Below are 24297 nucleotides of genomic sequence, written 5' to 3' on the forward strand. Positions count from 1 at the left end.
ACGCCTTTCCTCCGTGGAATTCCACATGCATGCCCGATGCCGATCGATTCTTGGGCTCGCGGTGGGAGCGGGCGTGCGACCACTCTGCTGCTGCTACTACTAACTGCTGCAACGCATTGCGCCAGCACACCGACGGAGGCTAACACACGGCGCGTTGGCCATAAGCAAAGCACAGCCAGCCGCCCTGCCCGGTTGGTTGCGAGTGCGAGGCATGCGGGAGGGGTGAGGGGGGACACGGGGAGGGTGACTGACCGGAAGTGATGAAGCAGACATTTCCCACGACCGCCTGAAGGCGGCGCCACTTCTCGCCCCGCGCAGGGCGCTGGCGTCGGCAGCGCGGTGAAGCAGACAGCGCGAAGGGCCTCTTTTGTTTTGTTTTTATTCGTAGACCGTCTGGCGCTTTGACGGGGCGGCACGTTTTTTTTTATCGGACAGCCTGCAATCTACGGAGGAGGTGTTTCTCGAACGACCATAAGCCGAAAAGAAAGGCTGACAGTGCGCCTAGTGTCTGCAGACTCGAGAGGCCACTTCACGCCGTCACATATACCAGCTGATTAGCAGCCCACGCTGACGCACGCACAGCTGTCCCGAGCGTTGATACATCCGCGGTAGCGAAAGAGAAGAGGAAGAAGAAAATAACACATCGGGTCATTCTTACTTCAAGAAAGGAGCCGCGGTCGCAGTGGCAATTCCAACTTCCACGCACGATATGCCACCATGCAAGAATTAAAACTAAATATGGTACGCGCCACTGATGAGATAAATCCTTTTTACCAGTTTGCGTGTGTTGTTCAAGTAAGCAGGTCGCAGAAGCTCGTGTCATTCGGAATATGAGAGAAGTACGGTAAAATAGCAGCAAAGGAAAGTCAGACGATTGCCATACAATATATCTCAACAAAAAGAATAATTACACTTTTTCGTAACAACTACTATTTAGAACAGCTTAAAAAAAATCACAGCATATCCACGGAGTGAATGATGATGAGTGGGCGAAGCTGCGGAGGTTCATCGGTAAACCGTGAATCTTCCGTGAATTCTGCCCAGTACATCACCGACGTGAGATCGGGCGCGTTTATACTAAAGGTTCGATGAGTTATGACGACTTGCAGCTCACTTTAATTTTACATGTACGCTGTGAATTTTCATTGTTTAGAAAACCATTGCTTTAGAAAACATCTGGCGTCTTTCGTTAAGCAGCTGGCGTCTTTTCGTTTTGCTTTAGAAACATCTGGCGTTCTTTCGTTTTGCTTTTACAAAACATCTGGCGTCTTTCGTTGGTTTATTTCATCAATCAACGGCGTTTTGAACAAAATTTTTATTGTTTAATCACGCACAGGAGAAATCTCACCAGGCACTACCTTGGAGGTAAACAATGGCTGCTAATGGGAATGAGAGACAGAAGAAGTCGGTTTTTAGCTAACACTCACACTTCTACTTCTCCTAACGTTTCCTACTGGAACATGCCAATGGCTGCTAATGGGGAATGAGAGACAGAAGAATTCGGCTTTTAGTTAACGCGCACGCTGCGAATTTTTTATTGTTCAACAACGCACAGGAAAAATCTCACACCGGCACCACCTTGGAGGTCAAAGCGTAAGACTTGTTACGGACTACGACTACTACTACTACTACGACGACGATTACGAGGGACGAACGGGTGCCGCCTTAAGGAGCTTCGCCCCTAAAAGAAAGAAAGAAAACAGGAGGAGAAAATTGGTAGCGTGTTAATTATGGCGGGTCCACCTGATACAGATCTCGACAGCTATGAGTTTTTGCAGTTTACCCGACAATAATGGGAAAGAGAAGTGAATATATTGGGAACGAACGGATGCACCGCGCGGTAAGTTTCTCATAGCGACTATGACGACGTCATACAGCAAAGCAAGCGTTGCGTGATTACATTGATGTTCGCGGTAACGTTAAAGTACAGATGCAATATGCAAATTCTGTTTTTTGCTAATTAAGCAAATCTGATGTGGCACGCGGTCCTACACTAACCTAGCAATCAGGGGCGTAGCCAAGGGGGGGGGGGTTCAACCCCCCCCCGAAATTTTTCAATTTGGCTTGCGTATATAGGCACGCACGCATACAAACGCACGCACGAACATGCATAAAGTATGGTTGAAACCCCCCCCCCCCTCCCCGAAAAAAATTTCTGGCTACGCCCCTGCTAGCAATTGACTTAGTTACATTCGCGAATTCCATGTCAGCTTTGGCAAAAAAAAAAAAAAAAGATGGATCGATCGCCTCATCGTTCTTACAGAGAGGGAGGGGTGTGCCAGGCTAGATGTGTGACGATGAATGTTTAATACGGTCGCCACTAAGAAGTTTCGATAGCGACCGCATTTCCCGGTCTCCATCGACTCATTCGCGCAAGCCTCAGAAAGGAGCTAATTGTGCTCGATAAACTCGATTCAGATCGGGCTCGATCACGATCGAAAATGGCCATGTGACACCGCGGTGTAAGGTAAATGGCTTCTTTTTTTTTTTTTTTAAAGCATATAGGCTGACTCTTTTTCGTCATCCCCCTTTGATGTGAGGGGTGAGTGATCAAGGCGTACATGAACACGCTGCTAACGAAGGCAGTTGTTGCCTTGACGAAAACGAAGTCCACTTGTCGAAAGATCGGATGTAGCGACAACCCCTTACTTCATTTTTTTTAGAGTGACCAAAGTTCCCGCGAATCAGCGATGTTAGTTACGCGTAAATTCGGGGGTAAAAAAAAAATATCTTGTGTTGCTTTTAATGAAACAAACCGGGGAGAAATAGCGCTTTTGTTGCATGACATGATTTTTTTTCTCGTAAATTTCCCAAATTATGAACACGGGCAGTGCTCTCATTCAGGATACAAGTGTTTTATTTATGGTACGTCGCCACCCTTTAAAATGGCGTTTTCTTTAATGAATTTTTATTTTTGATATTCTAAGAATGTACACACATTCGCGGTCTTGTGGTGCAGAAAATATTACGTCTCTCTCCGGTTCCGTTCAAAAGTTGTGGTCTTTTTCATAACTGCCCTCAAAACAGAAAACCCGATCGTCAGTTTCTTTTTCTTTCTTTTCTTTTTTGCGAAAGCTTGGAACTTTTGAATAAATCGATATTTTCTCATGAAACTTTCCGTAATTCTTGCTTAGACATTAAGCTGCGCAATGAACTACAGATAACTGAAAACGATGAATAAGTTTTGATGTTATAAGGTTGCGATTGAAATCCAACCTTCTGAAATGACACAATCTTTGGTTTTCGGGTTATACTACATTTATATTGATGATTCTTGTCTTGTCTTGCACACACAGCTATAAGTGCAGTCAGGTCATTTTCGTTCGGTGTGGTGGAGTTGGTCGTTGTCACTGTTGGCGTGGTGGGCGTATTTTAGGTAATTTTCGTAATGATTTCGCACTTAGTTTTAACTTTTTTTTTTTTACTTAGCACACTTGAAGTGCGTTTTTAAACTGCCCTCCTTAACGCAGACATAAAGCAACCAATATGGGGTCAAAATATAAAAAAATTCAGGGTTCTTGGATCCGGTGATTAATAAGCAATAAGAAGTGCATTCGCACGTACAAAACAAAAGAAAAAAAAGGGAGAGAGAGAGACATTTATTCGACGTTTCGACCGAGGACCACTTTTGAGAAAGACGAAACGTGGAATAGGTCTTTTTTTTGTTGTTGCTTTAGTACGTGCTCTCGTAGTTCTTATATATATATATATATATATATATATATATATATATATATATATATATATATATATATATATATATATATATATATATATATATTGTTTCGCACACAAATGGAATTTGCTTATCGTAGCTAACCTGACACACCCGTAAGGTTGAAAGCGTGTGCAGCTGGTGACATGCACAGCGGCTTTCAGCGCACCTGTTCTATGCATTTAAACGAACTGCGTGAACGTACGCGCGAGCTATGGTATATGGAGACGTGTGTAGACAACTGCGTGCGCCGCAGCGCAATAGAGAGTGGGTGTGCGACTTCATCTGAAGTGAGGGCGATGTGTGCCACTTGTAGAGTGAAGACCGCCCAACTGAGAATTGGTACGAAAAAAAAAAAGAAAGAGAAAAGATAACGCACCATCTGCATTTTCGCACGAGGCCGCCTGCTGTGGGGAACAGTCGCCTGCGTAGGCAGTCATTTTATTAATTTCTCGGCTTGTATAGTCGTGCACTGAAGCAAGAAAAAAGAAAAAGAAAAACGGGGGAAAGAAAGATGAAATCACAGACAAAAAATAATAAAAAATAAACCATTACCTGCTTGATATAGGTGTGCAAAGTGTTCCTTGGTTCCTGTTGTAGAACTCCCACAGACGAAGGCGGGAAATCCACGTGATGGCTTTGCGAGAAACATCGCAGATCACACCGTCGTGGTGACGTGGCTCGAGTCGAGTGCTTCCAGCGACCGTAGGCGTAGCCGGGGGGTCCGGGATGTTAGATGACGCCTCCCGGACCCGGACCAGTATACTTACAAAAAAACAGGGGTGAAGAAGCCGCAAAAGGGGATATTAATACTTTTTTATTTTTAGTTTCTCAGTTAATCTCCGAGAGAAGAATGTTTTGTATATTTATCAAGTATAACGCCTCTGATCGGCCGTATCAAATGCGAAAAGAAAAGAACGAACATAATTAAAATGATTTACGCTGCTTTCTTGCCATAACTATCTTGGTATTTACCCTGTAGGAGCCATTGCCTTATACCGGGAAAAGGAGGGCAAGCGAAGCTTGGCCTGTGCGTGCTTGCGTCCTTCTCTCTCTCTCTTTCTTTCTTTCCATCGTATTGCGCAATGCTCCCTCCTAACTCTTCCTCCATGCGGGGAATTGGCCCGGCATTCACGTGCTTAGCCGCACAACACTTCAGTTGCTACAGGAACCCGCGACCTTCGGGTCAGCAGCCGATCACCGTAACCACTGTTCCACCCAGGTGGACAAAACCCACGATCGAGGGAGCGTCAATTATTGGAAAACGGAGCATACAGATCTATACGCATGTGACCGACGCACCTGCGAGTACCGCATTTGTTCGCGCTCGCGGGCGCCGGTATTTTCATTATTATTATTTTTTTTTCTTTTGCGGTTGCATCTTAAACGCCAACGACACTTGTGAGGCAATATAGGCTTTGCTTGAAAACTTGTCGCCCCCCCCCCCCCTTTTCGAATGAAATTTCTGAATTCCTGGCTACGGCCCTCTGACGGCACCTCGTGAGGCAACTATACTATTCCTATACCGGAAACATTCAACCATGCAGAAAGGGTTAACGGAGGGGGCTCTTCGAACGATCGAGTCGAGAATCCCACGCAGGTCTTCAGGATAACCTCCGTGGGTTCGTGGGCTGCCAAGCATCGAACGGATATTCCGGCGGCCACGCTTTGGCGGCAGCTGCATACTTCCTTGTGAGCACGTAGTTCGCTGCAGTATTGTGGATCCCCAGATCCTTTAAACAGTCGCGGCGGTTGCTCAGCGGCTCGCCTGTTTCTTCCACTGGACAAGAGCTGACGAAGTTCACTGTTGCTGAACTCTACTATACGGGCTTTGAGGAAGCCACGACGGGCTGTGCGCCGAACTTGTCATGTCTTTGTTCGAAGTGTCTTTCGTCGATTCCACTGTCAAGATTAACGTAATGCATGGCGAAACGAGTGAGTTAAAATATAACGGCTTACAAAAGGACTTCTTCTTGGGCGAGTTGGTGCTTAGATTGCTTAGGTATGCATCACTATGACGCAAAATACATTTCGCGAAAAGGGGGGCGGAGGGGGGAGGGAGAAAAGAGAAGAAAGTGAAGCGTCAACTACCAACTATTTAATGACACTCCCAGAAACGTACATGAAAAAAAGAAAGACACCTTCCGCGCATGCGTCAAGAGTCAACGTATGGCGTGGAAAAACATGGTCAAGATAACATGTTATCAAGAAAGCACATTCCAGAAGAATACAAAGTTATAGATGTGTCACTGACGTTGGCTCTTTACGCATGGGCGGACAGTGTCTTTCTTTTATTTTCCCTGTACGTTTCTCAGTGTCATTAAATAGTTGGTAGTTGGCGCTTCACTTTTCTCTCTTTTCTTCCCCACCTTTTCACGAAATGTATTTTGCGCTGCAGTCAAGCATACCTAAGCAATAGCGGCTTACCTGTAGGCTGTATACAATAGCGATGGCTGTTCGCGTTCATCGTACGTATTAGCATATACGCTAATCGGGCTCCCATTGGAATGCGGATTCAGCGTCTGGAGATTGAACCCGCGACTTCATCGAGCAACAGCGCCAGCGCGCAAGCTGCGTGCATTCACGAGCATGACAGATAAGGAGCGAAGAAGAAAAGGGTCACGTGAGAGGTAGGTTGGTGATTTACCTTATAGGTTAATTAGCCGGAGTCAGCGCGTACATTAGCGAAACAGTACACAGCTGACCGAGTCTGTGCCCCTTGTTTCATGGGAGTTGTTCCTGTTTGAAAATAAGAAAAGAGGGGTATTTATTTATAGAAATGTTTCCTACACACATACAGCCTCGCTTAGTGGCCTCAGTATGCTTGTAATATAGGGTTTGTGGAGGCCATGTCGTATGACTGACCTCTATCCTCTTCGGCAATTAACTCTGTTATGAGCTCATCTCTGATAATCTTACGCTGACTCGGTGTTTCATTGCCGAGCCAAGCGTCACGAGGATGCTCTGTTCGTAGAGATACTGTTGGCATGTATCAGAAAACTGCCGATGAATCAGTAACATTGCACGGAACAGAGCCGTCCGGCCTGGCGACGTCGTGTAGACCGCTCCTCTTGTCGCGGTGGCCGGACGTACTACGCTTTCTTTCTTTCTTTCTTTCTTTCTTTCTTTCTTTCTTTCTTTCTTTCTTTCTTTCTTTCTTTCTTTCTTTCTTTCTTTCTTTCTTTCTTTCTTTCTTACCTCGCAATGCAGGGTGCGCGTGGGCCCGGCGAGCGCGTTCGCCCGCTGTTAACATACGAAACTGGGTTGCTCGGCTAGGCGCAAAGGCACGCACGCACACGCACCGCTTGCGAACGATTGACTTCGCTTTCTGTCACGAACGGCTCCGTCGTCGCGTAAGAGCGTCGTTATCACGGCGGATCATTTGTGGTGATATCGCTCTCAGTGGCCCGTCTCGTCAGTATGCATGCATGCCCGCGAGTTCATCGAAGCATCGACGAACTAAGTATTAATCAAGGAGGTTCCTTTGTATTCAACCGCCTGACACCACATCGTATTATACTACGAATTGGAGTCGGGTGTTTTAAAAGTCATAATCCTGAGATGGTTACGTCAATCATCCATGCTGAATGGGAAGGCATGCGGAACTATGTATACTTATAGTTATATATAAGTGGTTTAGCTATGTACTGCGCCACTAAAAAAGTGGTGTTAACTTGATATAGGTCGTTGTACTGTCAAAGACGACAAACACAAACAATGGAGCGTGTTTTTGGATACCTCTAAAAGACGTGAGAGAAGAATCGTCAATGCAGCGCAAACGTGCAACCAGTTGTATCTTTATCTTGATAATTACGCAACGAAAAGGCGCTTTTTAAAATTTAAAACATGAAGAGAAAGTTACGGTGTTCTCGTACTTGGCTTTGGTCTTCCCGCATTCAACTAGGATATTTTGTGGAAACTTAAAGTCATGCTGTTCACATACGAATTCGTAATAAGAACAACCTCAGAAAACGATTTTTTCCTATACGATCAAAACAGTGATATAGTCCAACATTTCGATTCCAATTATTTCCCTTTTAGAAATTTGTTAGTGTAACGGCGCTGGGGCTAACTTATCGTTTTACGATCGGCCACTAGTGAAGAAGATACGAGAGGAATGAAATAGAGCACAAGAAATAGCTATACGTTACCGTGGCTCTGGTCTTGCGAGTGAGGCGGGGTAAGTTGCTCGTTGCCAGCAACTATAGATTCGGGCAACAAGCGTGTTTCATTGCGTGCTTTGACAGCAACCTTGTAATAATTACTGTAATAGTTATAGAAATTAGGTTGTGTGTGTGTTTACCTTTTGTTGTTTCCTGCTCACTTTCTGCCGAGGTTCAGTGAAATGGCCTGCAGTTCTTGCTTTTTTTTTTCGGCGGAAACTTCGAATCCTCCACGCATGTATACCTGTATTCATGGAGCTACATGACGTCACAAGATTTCATGCTAAGCCAAGCTAGGCGCCGGGATGAGAATACATTTCAATACGTTACCTCTGACGCATCAATAAATTTCTTTTCGTTATGCTTTATAACTGCTTTTTGTGCATGCTTCAGCGGACTCACTGTCTTCATCAGAAAGGGACGTGCTCTCTCGAGATACGTCACTGCGAAACATCCGGGCCAACGGATTAGTTTGACGTGGGGAAATAGCGTACGTGTTAGCTTATAAGAATTTACAAAGTCATATAGTGTAGTCGATGCATAGAGTGGCGCAGGCTATAAGGCATTGTGACACAAAACGAAGTTTAGTTGTATAGTCATTGTTCAGACGTCGCTATACTGAGCGTACAAGGTGTCAACGCTCGTCCCTGGAGCTCATCCCAGATAGAATACCATTACGAGCGCCCGTAAAACGTTATCTTATTTTTTTTTTAATCTGACTGTCGGGTGACATCCCTCGCAATATGATTACATACTTTTCTGCTGGGTCAACGCACTGTGCGCCTTGGCCCGTCTCCAAGTCTCTGTAATGCGGTAACAAATACAATAGCTCACTGACAAGGAGGACAGCCCGTGCGTGATAGTACGATTGCATGTCTTTAACACCAAGCAAAGCCATATTGGAAAGGGGCTCCATCTTGTGACGTCTGCAGCATCGTAGTATATAATATCCGCGCCAATGTACATACTTGCACGAAAGAAGAGGAATGGATCAAGGGCTCGCTTCTTTGTTTACACGCAACCTAGTGAAGTCAGGGAAAGCATTGGGGATGACATTATTTGTAATATTTAACTGTAGTTCAGTAATTATGACATAAATGGAAAGGAATTAAAGTGAACGAAAAAGCAACTTTTGCCGCTGGTAGGGACCGAACCTACAACCTTCGGATAACGCGTCTGATACTCTATATATACCAATTGAGCTACAGCGGCGGTCGATCTCCTGTCCACCCCACTGGGTATTTCTGTGCATGCATAGCTGGGAGTCTTAGCCAGCACCGCTCGTAGCCATGACAGCGAGTGTGGAGACGTCACGTAGCACGTGATTTTTTTTTACGATCTGGCAGCTGACCAATAAACCCTCGCATACTATATACCTGAATGCATCAAGTCTGCCGGAACGAGACCCTCGCTACGAAACGCGTCGGTGCTAACTTGCTGCTTGCACTGTTTGCTGCTTGCTGCTTTCCGTGCACGGAACCATCACTGTCACACGCAGCAGAGGCAACGACGCGATTAAGCCGCGGAGACCCGTATAGTCGACAACGCCACGGTCGAAACGAGGTGTGGCGCGCGTCGTAAAAGGCGCGGCTGCTGTGACTTTCGGAAACTTATTCGAAACCTGTTTTGACCTCATGCGGACTTTACTTGGATGCTGTTGTTACTATACGACAACGACGTGAGTAGCGCCAATGCGTCCCCTGCAGAGGTCACCATATATCGGCAGTACAAGTGCTGACGTTGCCTGACTAGGCCCATAGCTCTTTTTAGGCTCACGACCAGAGATGAAGCTATACGCATCGTAAAAAGCGATTTATAAAACAAATTCGCTTCTGGAAGAACAACAAAACTTTGTTTTAGAAAGGTGGCGATATCGGATTAAACATTTTCTTGTTGTCTGCTTACTCAATGAGGTTCTGCTTATACAGACAAGGCTAGAGTACTGACATGTAGCATCGTTCCCGAGAAGCAATGTAAGCCGCGCTTAATATATAGCGCGCACCGCCTTTCAGAAATGAGCGTCCTTTGTTCGAGCAGTCAAAGGAATGTTTTCGTCTATACTTGAAGCATCTCTGCGTTTCTTATCAACAGCCCCGCTCGTAGTTCCGAACAGTCAGCCTTACAGAGACGACGAAGGTCGCGGACTTTGAACCCGTGGTTGCTCAAAGGGTTCTACTCTCAGGCTGTTGTTCAAGCAACAGCGTACGACGACAGTTATATGTCAAGCGAAAAAGACAATGAAGTTTGACGCTGGTTACGCAGGGCAAACAAGGTCAGTCTTTCCTTTTACGGCAGCCTCTGCCGCTGTGGGGGCCGCAACTCGTGAACGTATATATATGCTTGGCTTGCGTGTCATTTTTTTTTTTTTTTTTTACTGAGTGGTGGACGCCGATAGCCCAGCGACATGCGGTCGGACCGCTAGACACGCCTCTAGGCTTCTTATCACGTGGGTACACGTCTGTGATAAAGCACCATACTGTAGAGACATTGTTTTCACGAGATAAAAATAGTCCCCTCGCGATAAAGGCTGCCGTGTCAAAAGGCATTTGCTTTAGCAGCGAAGAAGGGCTGTCGCAGTAGCTCCAAACGAACGAGGATAGATTGGGAACACTGGCGTAAATCATGGGCGGGTCAGGGGGGTCCTGACCCCCCTTGTGTTAAGGCTGAGAGGGGGCGGGGGTGGAACTCCTTGCAAGTGTCCCTCACCAATAATCTTTTTCATTTTATTTCTATGTATGATTTTAAATGTGGTGTAATTAAAGATGATGCCTGTATGTATAAAAACAAAATGGCCGCCATCTCAAGATGTGTGTTCACCCTAGTGATTTTTCTGGATTTACACCACTGAATGCGAAAACGCTAGCTGAAGTTGTGATTGTTTACACTTGTCCTTTACGAAAATTTATTTAGACAGTCTATAGACTGTCTAAACCCATTTTTAGAGTGTCTATAGACTGTCTAAATATATTTTTGTAAGAGACGTGATTATTTATACAGTAATAATACCCCCCCTCGCCCCTTTCCACCTTTCTGTAAAAATACATTGAACACAGTGGTTCTAAGAATTCAAGGAAATGTAAAATAATGCATTCGCAGCACTGCTTGGCCCGCGTTTGCAGATAAGTCCGTATAAGAGCGGAGAGCGGCCAGTCGTCACGCATGACCGGAGGAGGCCCACAAATAGCTCAAATTGTTGCGAAGTTGCGGGCCCTTGTTTTTCACGTGCAAGCGCTCACACCACGCGCATTAATCAAACTCGCGTGTAGTCGGGACTTGAAAGTGCCGAATACGCTCCAGACGACTGCCATTATTTTACATGAGCCTGCCGTCCTAGATCGCCTGGCACAATAACCTTGTTACGCCTATGAGTTTAGAGATGAGTGAAAAAATAAATAAATAGATAAAACCTTAGGTCTCAGGAACGTAAAAGAAGAAACAGATGTATGAAACCAAGGCATCACGTTCCCACTCTTCCTCAGAGTAAAAGTACAAAGTACCCAACAGCACAGTTTGCGTTCCCATTTTGGCTCTCTCGCATGTCCGAACTCACATTGGTTCAAGTGGTATGGATGTAAATTGATAGAAGCGGCACTGCAACATGGGATACACTGCCGTTTTAGCATACAGGATCTTCTAAGTAAAGATGCCCTGCAACTTTTTGAACATAGTCCGAAACATCGCTTAGTTCGACGTATCTGATTGCCGGCAAAAAAATTGTCAGTCAGAGCGCATCAAGGCCCCGTGCAAACATACTTCACGTACTGTCGCGTTTGTATTAAAATCCCCGCGCATATATCGTAGCTCTGCTTCTTATTAAAGGATTGTATATTGGGCAGTGTTGTTTAGTGGCTCACCTTCAACAGCACTATTCTCTACAGAGACAAGTGAAAGAAGAGGATAAGCAGCACATGCCTGTGTTACAAACAAATAAAAAAAAAGGATATGGAACACACCTCACGGCGATTGTCCAAGTTAATGCGAAGGCCAGAGTTCCTTCGCTACAGCATTTTTGCCGGCGTATAAGAGAGAGAGAGAGAGAGAATTTTATTTGAAGGCAGAGAGGTCGGCCTGAGCTAGTGCGCTCTAGCCTGCTACTCTGCACAGGGGATATATATTATATACTGTCTACGGGATCGGGCTGAGACGCTGTCTGCAGGATCGGCGGGCCGACTGAGCTTGGAGTGGGCCGGACCTTAATTCAGAGCTGGCACAATAAAAGCCTGCGCAGTACCGTTGAGAGATCGGTCAAATAGGTGCAGCAGTTATACCATTACTGGCATTCAATATATTAAAGAAACTGTGCTCTTGATTAAGTGTATATTTTGCATTGAGTACACGCAAGTACCGTTTGTCATTTTGCTGCGCAATATCTTTAGATTACAGGCAACACGCGCATCAGCGGAGCAACTTAGGCAAAAATACATATAAGCAGTGTCGAGACCAGTTACAAGCTATGGAGACCGCGACGCGCCTACCATCTCCGTCAACGACATTGGCAGTGTGCGCATGGCACGCGGCAGCGCCGACCTTTGAGGAGCTGCGCTGCAGACACGTCAGTGGGAGGTCGGGACACGAAAGAGTAGAGGTTGTCTTACGTGCGGGCTTGCCCTGACTCGTCTCCGAGAGCCCCAGCGGGATGACGGCTCCGTAGCCCTGAGGCCACAAAACACAGGGAGGTGAAAGTTGGTAGATAGCCGAGAAATGACAGGGTCACTTATGCATTTGCCTAAAACGACTCGAAGGCGAAAGCCATCTTCTTTTCCTTCTCGGTCGATTGTATTGAATCCCCCTCGAAAACTTTCTGCACTCAACGTGGTTTTGCACTGCCTCCAGGATGGGATGCATTGGGAGGTTTCTGCACCTGACGTAGTTTTGCAGCGCCTCCGGGATCGGCCCACCTTTGACCAAGCGACGATGTCATGTGATGACGTCATCATGTGAAGTCAGGTTATGGGATGTCATAGTGACATCATGATGACTCCACAAATTTTAGTGACATGTCGATTTTTTGCATCACTCGTGTTGATCCCGACGCCGCCGACGATCGCTTTTCACGTCTGATGAATCATGTGAGGCTTTCGCCTTAATAAGTGTTCTCCCATTTGAAATGGGTGCTATCGAAGGTGGCATTTCCTTGTTGCCTTTAGCGTAACGCGCGTTCTGGTCAGTCAATTCGAAATCTCGCCTTTCCGTGATCGTGTGTATCTTCCACCGTGACTTCCCTGCAGCCGTAATCGCGAAGGCGACCCGCATATGCGCGCCTGTGCGGCGGACACCGTTACGTAAGCGGTCAGCGTGAAGTGTTGCGGAGGCCGAAGGGAGCGAGCGAGCGAGCGAGCGAGCGCGCTTCGAGGTCATCGCGGCGATGCGTGGTCAGACTTCGTCGTCATTGGCGCCGGCCGTATACACTTTATATAAAGTGGCCCCGCAACACGGGAGCCTGTCTGGCCCGCCTCCGCTCGGGCCTTTCCCCGACGCCCCTTCACAACGACAGCAGCCGCTGCGACCCGGTCGTCGCTGCCGTGTACACACACACACACACCTACGCGGCTACCATATACGCACGCTGATCTACATTCAGCTCGTTTCGGCCGGCTCATGCACTTTTTAGCACTTTTGCGTGAATTTGTGCCTTGTGCACGTGTGTATGTGCACGTATACGAATATGTGTGTGTGAGTCTGCGTGCTATATCTGTTTTCAAATACAGAATTGTCTATTTATTATATATATGCGTGTCTGTACACATTCTGTATACGTTGCAGGAAAGTGCACGCAGTAGCGACAATTACTGCGCCTTCCGAGAACTCGCGGCTCACCAAATTGCATTCCAGTGGCAGTGTGCATGCTTGACTAGGCTGGTGGTGCCTTATTGGAACGGAATGAAAGAGCTCTTCAGAAGGGACGATACGAGGACGACAGCTAACGCCGTGTCTGTTGTCCCCTCACATCGTCCTGTCCGAAGCGCTGTTTAATTCCGTTCCAATTATGCATTCCACGAGGTTGCTAGTCGTGCTTGCATAATTTTCAGTGAAAGGGCAGACGAACTGGCAAAACATGCACGTGAATTTGTAGAAGGGTACGTTACTTCGTTGTTCAGCTACGGGATTACAGAAATATTACAATCAGTAGGAAGATTATTTGCGTACAACCGCATGGTTCTGTGAAGCGTTATCATATGCACTTTTGTGCGCCTTATATGCTCTGGACTGCGTATATGTGAAGGTATATATGCCACAAAGTGCGCCAAACTTCTTTCACCGCTTTCGGCTTAATTGGTGTGACATACACAAAGTACCTTCTCTCTGGAAACCCACCGTGGAAACTCCGGGTCGCGTTGGACGTGGAGTGACTGGCGAGGGCAATGAACAGGTTTTTAAAGGAAACAGCTGCATGCTCTTCAACGCTCTGGGCGATAACCCATTGTCACACAGGGCAATAAGAGGGCAGCTTTCCGTGCAGTAGCGTCCATTTTTTATGTAGAATACTAGTGGCTATTTTATGCACATCTCGCCTTCGTTGTTGATGTTTATTCTATTTGTGTGTGTGTGTGTGTGTGTGTGTGTGTGTGTGTGTGTGTGTGTGTGTGTGTGTGTGTGTGTGTGTGCGTGCGTGCGTGCGTGCGTGCGTGCGTGCGTGCGTGCGTGCGTGCAAGGGTCAATATTTTCGTGTACTAAAGTGTCCTTTTTGTTATAAATAACTATTTACCCATTTTTTAAGCATATAAGTGAAATGAAGTTACGGGAGGCGTAGTGTTCTTAACTGCTCCAGCTCGACTGCATTTAGCACTGCGCTGGAGGCGTCGTGCTAAAAATTAGTCAAAAGAGGTTAAAGGGTGTACGCTTATAAACCCTCCACGTCCCTAGAGAATAATTCGCACTAAATGAAAAGAAGAAAAAAAACAACGAGCACTTAAACGTACCACGCACGAATTGCCCAGCTCTCCGTAATATGCGAAGACACACCTGCACGCAGCGGTGCTTAAGCGAATCGCCGCGCTACACGGGAAGCTGAATCAGGTACAGCTCATCTCCGAATGCTCGCCCATCGTGCAATAAACGGGCCGACGTGCTGGCTGTCGAATTACCGTCTATTTTTGTTCTTTATTTTCCGGCGTTTCCTGCCAGTCGCGAGGCCGGATACGTCGGAGCCCGTGAGAGTTTGACCTGCGCCACACTGTCGATTCCTGCGCGCTGTGCTTTGGCGGCGGCGGCGGCTGCATGCATTCAAATGCCTTCCGCTTCGCTTACGACACCCGTGGCATCTCTCTCGCTCGGTCTCTTTTGCGGGACCCACCAACGCTGTGAGATCCACGCCCAATAGGCGACGTGCAGGCATATACACCGTGTGCACGACCTCCCGATTGGCTAGGGCGTTGTAGAGTAGAGACAACTATATTCAACTGCATTCGGCCGACAGTAGCAGTGGCGTATCTCTACATTTCTTTCGGGAGGGGTGCGGGGAGACACAAACCTACATAAACCACCCTTTCTGTAGGTCCTTGCATGTGTATGTGTGTGTGTGCATATATACACATGCAAAATTGAAAAAAAAATTCAGGAGAGGTTATACCCCCTCCCCCCCTTCTCTTCATTGTCTATGCCATTGAACAGCAGCACTCGCGAACATTAGGAAGACAGCCTTATTGTGGTATACCACCATCCTTGTAATCCACATTGCCCGATGCCAATGTAGGGTAACAAACCGGACGCTCCACTGGTTGACCTGTCTACATTTCTTCTCCTTGCTTTCTCTCTCCCGTCTCTCCATTTCATTTTCATTTAATTTTATTTACCCTCAGGGTCATACGGTATTATAGAGGGGAATGGTTACAAAGTAGACAAGAAGTGAAATACAGCATGAAAATAAGTTATGCAACAAACGATAAACTCGTGATTATACAATATTAGCCGTGTAAGGAGGAGGAACGTAATTCGATAGTAAGTATGTAATGAAAACTTGTGCTTTCTAATCATACAATATTATTTAAAGTTTGTCGGAAAAGATGGTTATTAGTAATAGTTACGATGTTTTCGGGTAGGTGGTTCCAATCTACTGATGTACGAGGTATAAATGATCGATAAAAACACTGGGAGTTGGAAAGTGCGATGCCAACCTTATGACTTTGGTCAACGCGTTGAGGTATATACTGAGGATTGAGGATTAGTAGGTCGTGTAGGGGTGGAATGATGGAATAATTTGTGAAATGTGGCCAAACGGAATATTTTCCGATGGGACGCAAGAGAAGGCAACCTAGGCTGGATTTAATTGAAGTTACACCGGCAATACGATTATAGTTGGAAAGCATGAAACGGACGGAGTTACTCTGTACAAGTTCAAATGAAGTAGTCAAGTTATCTTCGTAAGGATCCCACACAGATTAGGCATATTCAAATTTGGAACGTATATTGATGTTTTATATAAGAGTAGTCTTAGTGCAGATGGTGCTTTTTGAGAAGTTACGACGTATGTAGCCTAACATACGGTTGGCATTGTTAGTAATGTATTCAGTGTGAGGTACCCAAAATAGGTTCGACGTGATAAGAATACCCAAGTATTTATACGAGCTGACCGGATCGAGCGGCTCGTTGTTTGAGTAGTATGTTAACGGGGTGTTAGCAGATCTAGTTATGCGCGTTACCTTACATTTACCAATATTTAAATCCATTCGACAAGTGCTGCAACAAGCTGCTGCGGCGTTAAAGGAGCACTGACATCAAATTTACGCATGTCAAGATTTTTGCATCCATGAGTAGTTATCTACCCCCTAGTAGCGATTCACGACCGAAAATGCAACTGAGGGACGAATAGCTATCTGTTTTATTGATTTATATCACCGGTACCTAGCACGATTCAAAACGGCCGGCAAGCCCGCCATTTCTTAGCGCTGGCAGCGCTCCCTCGCGGTCAATTCCAGACCGCGCCCAGTTTACCACTTGTCCACAGAAAGGAGTGACGTGAGGATCAGCTGCTCAGCTAACATTTCGTCTGCTAGGCGCGCGCGTTCAGTCATGCCTTGTCACCAGCATCGCCGTCGTCGCCGTCAAAAGTGTCGACTAGTGTTGAAGACGGCATTCTGTAACTTAGAATCACCGCGATACACGACATCGCGAATCATTTTCGCTTCGACGCTTTGCAAAACAGCGATTCAAAAATGGACGCTGTTCCAAGCAGCAACGAGGAGGTGCCCGGGGACGCACGCTTGGGCCATACTCGCTGGTGTGTCTCAATTAGCTATATCAGAGAATTTTAGCGTGCACAAGATTCCGGTATACGCAAAGGGGTCTATGGAATATCGGCATCGCGAATGCACACCAGCGGACAAATAGAATACGATAGGTTTCTACAATAACAATTCTGCGCCGCCAGATGGCCCCACCTATCCGGCCTCTCACGGTTACGGCTGCAGTAACCCGGTTTTACGCTAGCGCAAGGAAGTCCACGGACGAACTAACATTCACTAATAACGCTACATACGTGTTACTTGTTAGCGATGATATTTATCTATAGGCTGCTCCACTTCGATAACTTGTGGTCGTGTTGGCGTGTACCGTACGTGTAATGAAACGCCACGCACTTTCCGCTTTTCCCGCGCCTCGACGAGCAGGTCCATACTACGCAGCGGTTCCCCAACATGCTGGCACGTAGTCGCTCCGATTGATCGCACTCGCGCTGAGGATCACACGACAAATTAGTGGATACGACACGATGAATCGCAGGCACGGATCGGGACAGCGATGAGAGCCACTGGCTGGGAGTGAGAGCCGGTGAGAGCGTCGCCTGGCGTCGGCGGCACAGTAAATACACTCAGATCGTCGACGTCATTGTTACTAGCGTATCGTCACTCAGGATGGTATGGTCGGAATGTATCACACTTGTTACGTAGCACTAGTGTCGATGTCGCAGCGTGATCAATCTTCCGTTGAGCTTTCGTACGCTGTTTGCCCTCAAAATAAAATTACTTCCACGCGACGGACGCCATTCAAATTTGGCCAAGGAGACCTATGCATACCGAGCAATCGAATGAAGGGCACATCTCGACTTTGAAATTTGATGTCAGTGCTCCTTTAAGATCAGATTGGAGGCAGAGACTATCATTATTATTGATTATTTCATGAAAAATGAAGCAGTCGATCGTCTTCAAAAAGATGAATGTTCGAGGAACTTCGTGACGTGAGGTCGTTAACATAAATTAGAAACAGAAGTGGACCAAGGACTGACCCTTGTGGTACACCTGAATGAACCGCAGCAGGTGACGAATTGGGCTTGTTAGCCGTAACGTATTGAACTCGGTTACATAAAGAACTCTCAATCTACTTGAGTAAATTATTGTCAAGATTTAGTAGGCTCACTTTAAATAGTAGTTGGTGACAGACTTTGTCGAAAGCCTTACTAAAGTCTAAAAAAATGTAACTGGCACATGATGAACAGTCCAAAATCTGATGCAGTTTGTAAGCAAAAGATATGAGCTGTGTCTCGCATGAAAAATATTTGCGAACACCATGTTGTGCTGGTGTAAAAAAAGAATTCGATTCAAGAAAGTTAATAAGGTTGGTGAGAATAACATGTTTTAATAATTTACAGGAAGTGCTAGTTAACGAAATAGGGTGATACTTATTCGGAGGGTGTTTATTACCCGACTTAAAGATTGGAACCACCTTCCCGATTTTCCACTGGGCACGAATGGTAGATGTATCTGAGGATTGGTGAAAGATTTTTGTTCGTATCAGTGACCTGTAAGTAACGGTGCTTTTCAGAAATTTAGCACCGATATTGTCATGGCCAGGAGAGGGGTGACTGGGCAAGTCGTTCATGAGTTTAGCGATACCAGAAGGATCAATGGAAATTGGTGGCATGGCAATGTAGTTAAAAGTTCTGCACATGGGATAGGATGACGTTACCAACTAGAGAAAAGTTGTTTTTAAAAGTGTCATTAAGAAGATCGGTGTACATGTTAGTAGGAACTGGACTGTCCAAATCATATACTAGAACTGTGCTGTTATCTGGTAAAGGGTTAATTAAGCGCCAAAATTTACCTACATTAGTTGAGAGGATTTCTGGCAGTGTCCCAGAAAGAAAATGTAACTTAGAGGATTTTAAGACGCTAATATAAGCGTTGTGTGTGGATATGTAAATCGCCCAACGGTCTTCAGTAGGCGCTAGTCTCGCTGATCTATGAAGCAGTTTTTTATGGTTAGATAGGCGTCTGATGTAGGCGTCGTACCATGGTACCTGGTGATTAAAGATGATGATGCGCTTAGGAATCTACTTCTTAGTATGTTCGTCTACTTTTGCACCAAAAAGATCCCAGTTAGATTGGACACGGCGATTATTGAAATCAACAACAAAAAGGAACCGACGAAATATGACAATTCAGAATTAATGGCATCTAATTTTGCTTTTTTGAAATCGCGTATGGTTTCTCTTTCTCGTTGGCTTGTTTGGGGGGTGGCATACTGAGGTGAAGTCAAATAGAGAATGATCGCTGATACCAGGCAGGTAAGTGATTTTAGAAGCTAAGTCGGGTGAGTTAGTCAAAATTAATTCAGGGGTATTTGAAGCAGTACTCGTTATTCTCGTAGATTGAGTGACCAATTGACACAGTCCAGAAACAGAGCACATGTCTATGAAATCCTTGGCCTGTGCCGAAAAAGGTGACAAGCATGGTAGATAAGTGTTCCAATTTAGGTTAGTAAAATCACCTAGTAAGATCAAAGGCGGGAAAGGAAAGCGTGAATCAACTATATTTATTTAATCGTGGAGTTCCCTTGAGAATGTTTGTGGAGAAGGAGGCGAACGATAGCATACCCCTAGAATAATTTTTATGTGACCGATTGTTAGACCTTGCGTGCACGCGCTGAATCCCGGCAGTCGATTTGGCCACAAAGTGCAAAAAGCCATCACACGTGATCTGCATGACGTATAGCAACACTCAGTTACCATATTGAAGTCTGAATCGTCTCTACAAACCTTCTTGCTACAGCAGTGGCGTAGGCAGAAATTTTTTCAAGGGGGGGGGGGGGTTGGGGGGGCGTGCCCTTGATCCGACATGGGGCGCGGGCAGGTAAGTGTGGTCGAGTGTCATTTTGTGTTCTGTATCCCATGGTAGAAAAAATTTCGGGCCCGGGCTCGGTGTGCCATGCCCTGCTACGTCGCACGTATTACAGCATGCAATACAGCATGTATTTACAGTGACTCCACTATAGTTCTGCGGAAGCCCGCAAGGTGGGGGGAAGTTCGAGACAAAAAATTGTCATCTATATCCTTTTTGTAGCAGAAGGCTGCGAAGGAAATCCATGCGGACTTTTCTGGAAAAAAAGAAAGCTTTCTTTGCCGATATTTTTCGGCAGTGAACATGCGCCGCGAACCGGTTGCACGAGAACATGTGTGCCCTTTGCATCGGCGCCAAAACCATGATAACGGGCGAAAATGCCGGATAGGTAAATGGCTCTAAAATTTCTAATGGCTGTAATTTCTAATTTCGAATGTTTGTAAATGTAATGTTTGTAAAATTTCTAATGTTTGTAAATCCAGATGTAACGTTAATGAATGGCAAACGTACACGTCGAAGATTTTCGTGAATTCGGCCCCTGGTCTTCTCCCTAAATACCGGCTTTTCGTACGCAGGCATGGGCACCGCTACCTGAGACCACTTTCTTGCAAGCTTTCCGAAGAACAGTACACAGCAGGGGTCGGCAACCTGCGGCCTGCGGACCGCATGCGGGCCCCGGCACGACGTCTGGACCGCCCCCTCATTCCCCCCCCCCCCTTGCCACAATATTCCTACCTGAAGGCCGACATGACAGTTTTGACCTCAAATGGCTTTAGACAGGAACAAAGAAAGATCGCTTCCAGTTGGAATTACAACCGATGTTTGTAATTTGCAACCTTAGGACATCCGTGCTGAAAATAAACATGAGTTTTATTCCCCTTTTGTACGTTATTGTCAATTCGCCGAATTTTTTTTCGTTTGCCTGCAACCCCCCCCCCCTCCCCCTCTTCACCCTTCCCTTGTCGACTTGCCGTCCTGCCCCCGCCGTGTCGGCTTCATGCAACTTGACCCTCTGCCTCAAAAGGTTGCCGGCCCCTGCACTAGAGCATTAGCTATCAATAAAATAAAATAAAATAAAATAAAATAAAATAAAATAAAATAAATAAATAAAATAAAGAAGGAGCTCAGTCTTTACTGTAAAATTGAACGTAGTTCCACATTAAGAACAATGAATCTAGTTCGCTATTATTTCTGGCCACGGAGAATATATACGCACAAAAAAAAGCGACCAGGAGAGCACAAAGTCGTAGGCGGCTACATAGATAGATAGATAGATAGATAGATAGATAGATAGATAGATAGATAGATAGATAGATAGATAGATAGATAGATAGATAGATAGATAGATAGATAGATAGATAGATAGATAGATAGATAGATAGATAGATAGATAGATAGATAGATAGATAGATAGATAGATAGATAGATAGATAGATAGATACGCTCAAAGTCGCAGAAGTTCGCTAAGAAATGCCTCGCATTTAAAAAACCAAGATAAAAAATAAAACGATGAAATATTGTCTTAGTTGCATCTTCAAGATATCGCATTTCGATGGAGGCGAAATGCTAGAGGCCTGTGTACTGTGCGATATCATTGCACGTTAAAGAACTCCAGGTGGTCGAAATTACCCGGAGCCCTCCACTACGGCGTCTCTCATAGCCTGAGTCGTTTTGGAGAGTTAAACCCCATGAACCAACTAACTTCTAGATCATGCAAATAATTAGTAATTGGTTTGCCAAAACTGTCACTTTACAGGTTACGCGCGCATTAATCATGTATAAATCCCGGAGATAGCGAAATTACTCTCATGAAGTAATTAAATTACATTACAAATTACTTTTCTAAATTTCAAAAAAAGTAATTACATCACAAATTAAAGCTGGCTTAAAGTAATGACATTACATTGCTATTAGTTTTGAAAATAATGAAACTACTTTGAAATTACTTTAACAAAGGTTCATCATTCTTGCACAACTCATGTACGCGCTACATTTATATTACACATACATTGAAATCTCGACGCTCTTTGTCTGAATTTCCCATGCTTGAGGTATGGCTCTAAGATTAACTTGTCGTCGTTATTTTTCTTGCCTTTCTGGTCAATTTTTTATGCCATTAGGTAAGCGGACATGCTGTATTATTTATTTATTTATTTATTTATTTATTTATTTATTTATTTATTTATTTATTTATTTATTTATTTACAAATACCTCGGAGGCCTCACAGAGACACTGTGTAAGGGGTGTCCGACACAAAGGTAAGATCAGTGCAGGTTAATGTCAGAAACAAAGGCAAGTAAAACGAAATAGGTGTAAGTAGAAAGTTAGTGATAGCTGACGTTAGATTACAAGGCATAATGATTCAGCAAGTTTGAAGCACAGAAAGGGAAATGCACAGTGTATTATACACATGAAACTCATACGCAATACACAAATTGCGCAGATTGCCGTTATTAAATAGGATAACGGCGCACATCACAAACAAACCTTAAGACAACAGCATCAAGTTGCTGTTAAAAAAAAAAAGAAAAAAGAAGAGGGAACGTATGAATAATGGAAACAAATGGACCAGTTAAGCATTATGAAATGGTTGTGAAGATGCTCGCGAAATTTATCGTGGTTACATTGTAAGGCGATACTGTTAAAAAGATCATTCCAGAGGCGTCTGTGGAACGATGTGTGTAAACGTAATTAGGAAGATAATGAGTAGTTCTCTTGATATTACTCGCTTGAAGAAATTCATCACAATACTAGATTACCAGCCCACAAGAGTATTTCATTACACTACTCATTACAGCAAAAAGTAATTTAATTACTGTAATTGCATTGCTGCCAAGTCTGATAAATTCGAATTTAGAGGTATCGAAATAGAGTAGCGTATAATTATCATACGCAGAGCAGCAGCGTAGTCTGAATTGGGGGTAACCATACATATATACTTTATGTATGTTCGTGCGTGCATTTGTATGTGTGCCTGTAATATTACACATGCACAATTGAAAATTTTCGGGGGGAGGAGGTTTGAACCCCCCCCCCCCCCGCCTCTCAGCTACGCCAGTGACGCCGAGCAAGACGAATTTAAGGCGGATGCGTTTCTTTGCGATATACGAACTCTCGTTTTGCAAGCTCGCGTTTTCCGCCACGTTCAATGTCATGAGAGCGAATCGCCAAAGATAGGGGGCGCTTGACGGGGGAGGGGGTTGCGATGGGGGGGGGGGTGCCCCATCGTCGTCTTCCGGCCGGGGGGGGAGCCTGGGGACAGCGCAAGTGCTCACGCGTTGCTTCCAGTGAGGGGGCGAGCCATTGGACGACGCTCACCGCCTCCGACATTATACGGCATGGCCTCGGCGCTTTAATTGCTCCGCAGCCGAGTTGCCAAATGAGCGCGCAGGCATGTATTGCGAGGCGAGCAGTCCCGACGACGGGTGGCATCGTCCGAATGCTGGGCAACTCGACGCAGAAGCTAGCCGAATACAGAACGTCGAGTCGGGTTGCGGAGAGGTGGTGAAACGGCCGAACTGGAACCGACGCGTTTCAAGCGGCACGTAAAACGAGACGAGAAGGAGACGGGCGGAGAGAAGTTTTATAGGAAGTTAACTAGAGGCTAACCAGGGTTAAACGGAAGCTTGACAAGAACGATGAAGATTGTTAGGGACAAACGCTGTCTATCCGGTTAGGCTATAGATGCGCCATTTCACGTTTCTGTTCTATTCTGTTCTGCTATGTTCTAGCTGGCTTCCTGTGGAGAGGCTGAGGTTTATATACGCTTCACTCTAAGAGAAAAAAAAAAAGAGTCCTTTGACTCCTTTCGGAGAGTCCTGACTTTCCACGTATGTGACTCTCTTTAAAGAGGCACGTCAACACTCTTGTGGGTCACACGACTTTCCGGAGAGAGTATAATGAACTACAGAGAGAGTTCACGTATCTCTTTAAGAGAGCCATGTACGTGGCAATACAGAACGCTGAAAAAAGAGTCAAATGACTCTTTTTTTTTCTTACAGTGTTGGATACTCGATTTCTATAAGCTCTGCTTGGCCGACCACATGACCTCGACCAGCTGGATCTGTGGACCAGCGCTCACTCTTAGACTTTATACACGAAGCGAATTTGCATGTGTATTTTTGACACCACCAATTGTTATGCCTAAGGGCAGGCTTTAGAAATAAAAAAAGGAAAGAAAACAGGTTACCCCAAAACAAAAATGAACAAGTAAAGAAAAGAACACGTAGCAAACAGAAACAAACAAAGAAAATAACATGGCAATGAACAGTTCGCTCGCAGGAGTTCTCTTTGTAATAAAATGTTAACACGCACATGTTTCTGTCAAAGTTCTGTCCACAGTATACGGACTAAGCCTTACAAAAATGG

General features: G+C 45.3%; 1 protein-coding gene across 2 annotated transcripts in view; it reads left to right on the forward strand.

The window, feature by feature from the left end:
- The window catches only part of LOC119394037 (insulin-like growth factor-binding protein complex acid labile subunit), a 105105-nt gene that overhangs the window by 51008 nt on the left and 29800 nt on the right, over window positions 1-24297 (forward strand). The gene's annotated exons all lie outside the window — the stretch shown is intronic.

This window comes from Rhipicephalus sanguineus, chromosome 5 (assembly GCF_013339695.2).
Source record: "Rhipicephalus sanguineus isolate Rsan-2018 chromosome 5, BIME_Rsan_1.4, whole genome shotgun sequence".
NCBI lineage: Eukaryota > Metazoa > Arthropoda > Arachnida > Ixodida > Ixodidae > Rhipicephalus > Rhipicephalus sanguineus.